This window comes from Salvelinus sp. IW2-2015, linkage group LG9, assembly GCF_002910315.2.
Source record: "Salvelinus sp. IW2-2015 linkage group LG9, ASM291031v2, whole genome shotgun sequence".
Classification (NCBI taxonomy): domain Eukaryota; kingdom Metazoa; phylum Chordata; class Actinopteri; order Salmoniformes; family Salmonidae; genus Salvelinus; species Salvelinus sp. IW2-2015.
Genome location: NC_036849.1, coordinates 4,280,112 through 4,288,133, shown reverse-complemented (window position 1 = coordinate 4,288,133; position 8,022 = coordinate 4,280,112). Strand labels below are relative to the sequence as shown.

Sequence of the window (8,022 nt, the reverse complement as noted above, 5' to 3'; positions counted from 1 at the left end):
CCAGGAAAAGGCAGTAGTTATGGTACAGTATCACTCAAATGCTTATATACTTAGGTCTTACTATTGTATGGGCCTTCCCAAAGTAAAGTTTGAGGAAGAGAGTGAGGAGGAGAAAGGGAGGAGGAGGAAGAGGAGTAGGTAAGGAAGGGTGAAAGGTCACCTGTGAGGAGAAGGTGCAGCCAGGAAGTTGGTCGGGACAGGAAGTGAATATTCTAGGATGACTCCTCTCAGAGAGTTCTCGGTGTAGCGGTTATGTGCCCCGCAACCACGAGTGGAGTTATCAGATGAACTCGTAGTCTGGGTACCTGAGACACACACAGAGACAGAGGCAGTCAGAGAGCTAAAGGATTGTATCAGATGTCAAAGTGCATACGGCATTCATTCTTTGTCTTCTCAGTCTTTGGGCACACATCAAATACAGCTCGTTCATCACAAACAGGTCCAATACCACCAAGGCAGTCCTGCAGACACACACACCCACATGCCGGCGGCACGTGACACACACACAACACACACACACACCCACACACCACACACACACACACACACACACACACACACACACACACACACACACACACACAACACACACACACACACACACACCACACACAACACACACACCACACACACACACACACACACACAGAACAACACAGACCCACACGTACACACGAGAACACACGCACACACAGCAGGCATACGCACTTACCTTGGCCTCTGTAGTAGTGAGGGTCGTCAGTGGCCAAGTAGACTCTCTTCTTGCCACCAGCATGCGCCTGGCTAGGTGTTGGAAGTGGTCCTCTACATACCATGTACTCCTCTAAGGTGGAAGGCTGCCTCTGTCCCCACCTGTCTGTCCGTCTCACATGGACCCTACAGGACAGGACATATAGGAAGATGGTGAGAGGGGTTAGGGGAGTGTGTGGGTGGTGGTCTGTCTGTGCGCGTGTCTAAGAATGTGTGAATGTGTGTCTGTCTGCATGTCTCTACAGGTGTGTGTGTGTGTGTGTGTGTTGTGTGTGAGTGATTATGTGTGTGTGAAGCAGAGCGCTCCTCTCCTAGAGTGAGGTCATGGTGCTGTCTAGTGATGGATGGCAGAGTGGGTTGTTTGGAGAGTGGCTGGAGCAGCCAGCACTCTCCCTCTTGATCTTTTAGCTCTCTGCGTCTAGCTCGCTCCCTCTCTCAGCTCTCTCCCCTCTCTCTCTCGCCATCTCCCTTCGCACTCTCTCCCCTTCGATTTCTCCTCTCTCTCTCTCTCTCTCTCCTCTCTCTCTCCTCATCTCTTCTCTCTCTTAAATAAAATCAATATGTATTTGTACATGCTTCGTAAATAAAGGTGTAGACTAAAAGTGAAATGCTTGCTTACAATGCAGAGAGAAAACTAAAACAAGGAATAAATACACAATGAGTAATGATAATTGGCTATATACATGTGCAGGGGTTCAAAGTAATTGAGGTAGATATGTACAGTGTCTTCGGAACGTATTCAGACCCTTAACTTTTTCTACATTTTGTTACGTTACAGCCTTATTCTAAAAGGATTAAATAAACAATTTCCTCAGCAATCTACACACAATACCCCCTAAATGATAAACCAAAAAACAGGTTTTTAGAAATGTTAGCGAATGTATTAAAAACAAAAAAATGTATTTACATAGTATTTCAGACCCTTTGCTATGAGACTCGAAATTGAGCTCAGGTGCATCCTGTTTCATTGATCATCCTTGAGATGTTTCTACAACTTGTTTGGAGTCCACCTGTGGTAAATTCAATTGATTGGACATGAGTTGAAAAGGCGCACACACCTGTCTATATAAGGTCCCACAGTTGACAGTGTATGTCAGAGCAAAAACCAAGCCTTTAGGTCGAAGGAATTATTCGTAGAGCTCCGAGACAGGATTGTGTCGAGACACAGATCTGGGGAGGGGTACCAAAACATTTCTGCAGCATTGAAGGTCCCTAAGAACACAGTGGCCTTAATCACTCATAAATTAAACAAGTTTGGAACCACCAAGACTCTTCCTAGAGCTGGCCAAACTGAGCAATCGGGGGAGAAGGGCCTGGTCAGTGAGGTGACCAAGAACCCGATGGTCACTGACAGAGAACCTTCCAGAAGGACAACCATCTCTGCAGCACACCACCAATATTTTTACATTTTTAATTTCACCTTTATTTAACCAGGTAGGCCAGTTGAGAACAAGTTCTCATTTACAACTGCGACCTGGACAAGATAAAGCAAAGCAGTGCGACAAAAACAACAACACAGTTACGTAGAGCTCCGAGACAGGATTGTGTCGAGACACAGATCTGGGGAAGGGTACCAAAAAATGTCTTCAGCATTGAAGGTCCCCAAGAACACAGTGGCCTCCATCATTCTTAAATGGAAGAAGTTTGCAACCACCAAGACTCTTCCTAGAGCTGGCCGCCCGGCCAAACCGAGCAATCGGGGGAGAAGGGTCTTGATTAGGGAGGTGAACAGGAACCTGATGGTCACTCTGACAGAGCTCTAGAGTTCCTCTGTGTAGATGGGAAAACCATCTCTGCAGCACTCCACCAATCAGGCCTTTATGGTAGAGTGGTCAGACGGAAGCCACGCCTCAGTTAAAGGCACATGACAGCCTGCTTGGAGTTTGCCAAAAGGCACATAAAGATTCTCAGACCATGAGAAACATTATTATCTGGTCTGATGAAACCTGTGTTGTGACAAGGTAGGGGTGATATACAGAAAATAGCCCTATTTGGTAAAAGACAAAGTCCATATTATGGCAAGAACAGCTCAAATAAGCAAAGAGAAATGACAGTCCATCATTACTTTAAGACATGAAGGTCAGTCAATCCGGAAAATGTAAAGAACTTTGAAAGTTTCTTAAAAGTGCTGTCGCAAAAACCATCAAGCGCTATGATTAAACTGGCTCTCATGAGGACTGCCACAGGAAAGGAAGACCCAGAGATACCTCTGCTACAGAGGATGTTCCTTAGAGTTACCAGCCTCAGAAATTGCAGCCCAAATAAATGCTTCACAGAGCTCAAGTAACAGACACATCTCAACATCAACTGTTCAGAGGAGACCGCGTGAATCAGGCCTTCATGGTCGAATTGCTGCAAAGAAACAACTACTAAAGGACACCAGTAAGAAGAAGAGACTTGCTTCAGCCAAGAAACACGAGCAATGCACAATAGACTTGTGGAAATCTGTCCTTTGGTCTGATGAGTCCAAATTTGAGATTTCTGGTTCCAAGCGCTGTGTCTTCGTGAGACGCAGAGTAGGTAGACGGATGATCTCTGCATTTGTAGTTCCCAGGAGGTGTGATGGTGCTTTGCTGGTGACAGTGTCAGTGATTTATTTAGAATTCAAGGCACACTTTACCTGCATGGCTACCACAGCATTCTGCAGCGATATGCCATCCCATCTGCTTTGCGCTTAGTAGGACTATCATTTGTTTTTCAATAAGACAATGACCCAAAGCACAACTCCAGGCTGTGTAAGGGCTATTTGACCAAGAAGGAGATTGATGGAGTGCTGAATCAGATGACCTGGCCTCCTCAGTCACCTGACCTCAACCCAGTTGAGATGGTTTGGGATGAGTTGGACCGCAGAGTGAAGGAAAAGCAGCCAACAAGTGCTCAGCATATGTGGGACCTCCTTTAAGACCGTGGAAAAGCATTCCAGGTGAAGCTGGTTGAGAGAATGCCAAGAGTGTGCAAAGCAGTCATCAAGGCAAAGCGTGGACTGTGAAGAATCTAAAATCTAAAATATATTTTGATTTGTTTAAAACTTTTTGGTTACTACATGATTCCATATGTGCTATTTCATAGTTTTGATGTCTTCACTGCTTTCTACAATGTAGAAAATAGTACAAAATAAAGAAACACCTTGAAGGAGTAGGTGTGTCCAAACTTTTGACTGGTACTGTATATAAATCACACGTGTTGCCGACACCTACAGTGTGGTACTTCCTGAGAAGGTTTTAGAGGAGAAATCCCACTATGCACTACAAAGAGACAGACAACCCAGCCCTTCACAGGACTCTATCCCCTCCTCCTCCCTCTCCCTCCCTCCCTCCCTCCCTCCCCTCCTCCCTCCTCCCACCTCCACCACTCCACCCACCCACAACGTAAAAGGAAAATAACTGCTTTTACTTTTCAATTACATCTCTCAGTGGGGATAGCGATAAGGAATGTGTGTGCATGGGTGTTTGTATCCATTAGGGATAGATAGAGGGGCCAAAAAGAAATAGCACGTGTCTGTCTGTGTAGGCGTGTGTGCGCGCGCACGTACAGTACACGTGTGCTTGCATGCATAGTGTGTCCACCTACCCTATGATGGGGTGCCTAAAGCCCAGTTTGGCGGTGGTATCCTGGATCTCCTTCTCCAGCCAGGCCTGGGGCCGGATCAGGTACTTGACAAACTGAGACACCCACCAGACGGAAGGGTCACCATGGAGCCGGTGGAGGCGCTGGGCCAGGTCCTCGGGAATGGCCAGGGGCAGGTAGGGGGGGCGGGGGTGCAGGCTGTCCACGATGGGTAACTCTACCACCTGGACGTCTTTGTCGTTAGCCTCGCCTGCGGGAGAGAGGGAGGAGCGGGGGTTAATAAAAAGAGTGGACGGAACGGCAGATAGGGAGAAGGCAAGAGACCGAGAGAGAGAGAGAGTCGGAGCGGGAGAGATAGAAGGTAACAATAGAGTGCTTTTGACATACAGACAGAGAGATATATCAACAATCAGATCACTAGCCTCCAGCACCGGGGTTTGATGCATGTAGCAGTGAAGATGCACTAAGCATCATGGTGTGCATGAGGAGCTGTCTGAACAGCAGAACCCAGGGAGAAGAGTTCCTCTTCCCTCTCTCTCTCTCGCTGGTTCTGCATGTATCCCCCCAGGACACCCTGTCCTACAGTTCTTATTAGTAAAACACAAGACAAAAGGTATTTCGTGGCCTGTGAGTGGTTAGTTAAAGGGCTAATGCACTCCTTGACCCTTCCTCTCGGGAGGTATAGGAGTGCTGTTGATTCTCCGATAGAGAGTAATAATTAGTGCCACGTGCCTCAAGGAGAGTTTTAATGAACATTTATCAAGTCAATAAAATATGAACGAATGACTTAAAACATATGGGACATTCCCACGGAGGAAAGGAAGAGAGAGTGAAGAAGGGGTAGAGAGATCCCTTGAATTCTCTCTCTCCCAATAAAAAAAAAATACAAAGCACACAATGAAAATAAGAGATTTAGATTTGAATGAACTGGAATATTTCACCAAACAAAACCAGTAAAGACAGTCGAAGTTCTAATCACCATTTTGCAATATATCAAATAAATACAAATAATCATGAAGCTACAAATACAGCTAAGAGAGAAACAAACAGACTGCATGTGCACATCAGTGTCCAGAATTTAAATCTTGCGCTGCATTAAATATTAAAAGGCAATTTTTTTCTCTCTCTCTTCTCATCGAAAGAAGTATTTAGGAAATTGCCTGGCCTGGCTTATATAACCCTGCTGTCAGATTTCAGCGGTGAGACTAGAGGGTTTCTCTCTGGCTGCACTAATAAATTATCTCTCTCTCAACCCTCTCTCCCTTTTCAGGCTAATTAGGAAAGACCTAAAATCTAAATTACATCTTGAAGAAATTAAGGGAACGGGGGGGGGGTGTTGTGTTTGCTGTAATTCTTGCTACGAGTGTTTGAGTGTGGGATAGGGTTATAATCCATCCACCACGGTGGTGATGTCTGTCTCCGTCCTTCTGTTCCTCTCTGCCTCAGACCTGACAAGGGCACATCAATGTCTCAGACAACCAATCATTTACCAATGCCGTAAACTACATAATGCTTTAACGGTATTAACAAAACCAAACTGGGTCGATGACGGTCACCCACTTACTGTTCTGTTCTACGCAGCCCAGTCACAAGGTTCAAGGCTACAGTCCCTACGGTTGATCTCCACATGGCACCCTGTTTACTACTGTATATAATGCTATTCTATGTTACCCTTTCTTCGCTCCTTCTCTCCCTCCAGTCAATCTCTCGTTTCCTCCAGCCTTTCATCTTCTCTCCAGATCATTTTATTCCTCCAGTCTCTCTTTTTCCTCTTTCCTCTCCTTTCTCTCCGCTCCTTCCTCCTATTCTGTTCAATCTTCCCTTCGCTGTTCTCTCCTTCAGTCTCTCTCTCTGTCTCTTTCCTATCTTCAACACTTTGTTCTTCTAGCGTCTGTCTTTTCTCCTCGGTCCTCTCAACTGGAGGACCTACTTCAGCAGTAACACTGGTACAGGGAGACAAGCCCTCTGAACAAAGAGAAAAAGGTACAATTTTGCTGTTTTTGAGGTCAGTTCTTTCATGTTTGTTTGCCATTCTCTTGCTCAGGCACTATTACTTGATGCGTTGTCGTAAAAAAAAGAAAAAGAAGAAGTGTGACAGTTGAAGGTCTCTCTCTCTCTCTCTCTCTCTCTCTCTCTCTCTCTCTCCTCTCTCTCTCTCTCTCTCTCTCTCTCTCTCTCTCTCTCTCTCTCTCTCTCTCTCTCTCTCTCTCTCTTCTCTCTTCTCTCTCTCTCTCTCTTCTTTCTCTCTCTCTCTCTCTCTCTCTCCTCTCTCTCTCTCTCTCTCCTCTCTCTCTCTCTCTCGCTCTCTCTCTCTATATATAATATATATATAGAAAGAGAAGAGGACATATATATGTTGAGAGGACATATATATATATACACATACACACTCTCTCTCTATTGACCTCTAGCCAAGGCTGTTTTTCATCGTATTCTGTTTTTCATCTCATTCCCAGACCTGTAGTAGCCCCTTCTGATGTGAGAAGAAGAAAGAGAGTAAAATAGTGTCGGGGCAGACTCAAAGCTCCACAATACTCATCATCATTCTCCATGTACCACGCATAGATGTATAACGTAATTCTGTTTTTATGGTATCCTGCACACTGCGTGAGGTCTGTTGCTATGGACAGACTGAGGACAGAGGGCAGAATGTGTTCAGTCTGCGTCTGGCCTGTTGTCATGGACACGACCCCGTTATCAGAGGTCAGAGATCACGTCATGGGTCAACACACCTGACCAGTGTCCGGTGGTGACCCCGGTGCGGTCGGTGCACGTCTGACTGACCGGGAGGAAGACGGTCTCCCAGCCTCCCGTGGCGTAGCGCCAGTTCTGGGACTCCAGGATGAGGGTACGCTGGGTGCCGTAGGCGATCATGAAGCAGTAGACCACGTGGTGCAGCTGACAGCCGTAGCCACAGCCCTTGTTGATGTTGCACACCAGCTTCCTGGCCTTGGAGCAGTCCTGGGGGTTCTGGAGGGGAGAGGGGAGGAGAAGGGACAGGAGGTGGGATTGTTACAACACAGTGAGGCCTGAGGTGCCTGGTTAGTAAATGTTATGGTGAAAACCAGAGAGTCGAGGCATTGTCACGCATTTGAGAGCCAAAAGTGTATTTCAGTGTGCAGGTTCTTCTGCTTACGTTCTCTTTACCTTATCAAAATACAGACATACTATCCTTTCTGTACTAGGAATACAGAGACAGACGGACAGAAAGACAGACACGCCCTAGTGGGCCCAGAAGGCTTTGACTGGCGTTCTACTTCATACTTCAAAACACGGTGTCTGTCTGCTCTGCTGGAGTGGAGTCAGGGAGGGTCTGTAGGCAACATCCATTACCGTGACCATTCCCTTTGTTAACTCCTATCCTGATCCTGAGAATCAGGTTGAGAACATGTTAACAAAGATCTATGACTGCAGCTCTGAGACTGTAGGAGCGTGTGTGTGTGTGTGTGTGTGTGTGTGTGTGTGTGTGTGTGTGTGTGTGTGTGTGTGTGTGTGGTTGTGGTGTGTGTACGGAGAGACTCGAGGGGGGGTAGGATTCATGGTTAGTGTCAACTGTACAGTCAATGCAGTTGACGGGAGATGTATGGTGGGGGACTGGCGAAGCCGGATGGACAGAGGGAGATGGAGAAGTGAAGAGCTGGGGTCTTAGAGTGGTGTGTATAGTGCATGTGAATTAATTTGTGTGGCTGGCTGTAATTATATTTT

The 8,022-nt window shown here is 46.4% G+C and overlaps 1 pseudogene; it reads right to left on the bottom strand.

The window, feature by feature from the left end:
• The window catches only part of LOC111968978 (alpha-(1,6)-fucosyltransferase-like), a 121,238-nt pseudogene that overhangs the window by 5,168 nt on the left and 108,048 nt on the right, over positions 1-8,022 (bottom strand).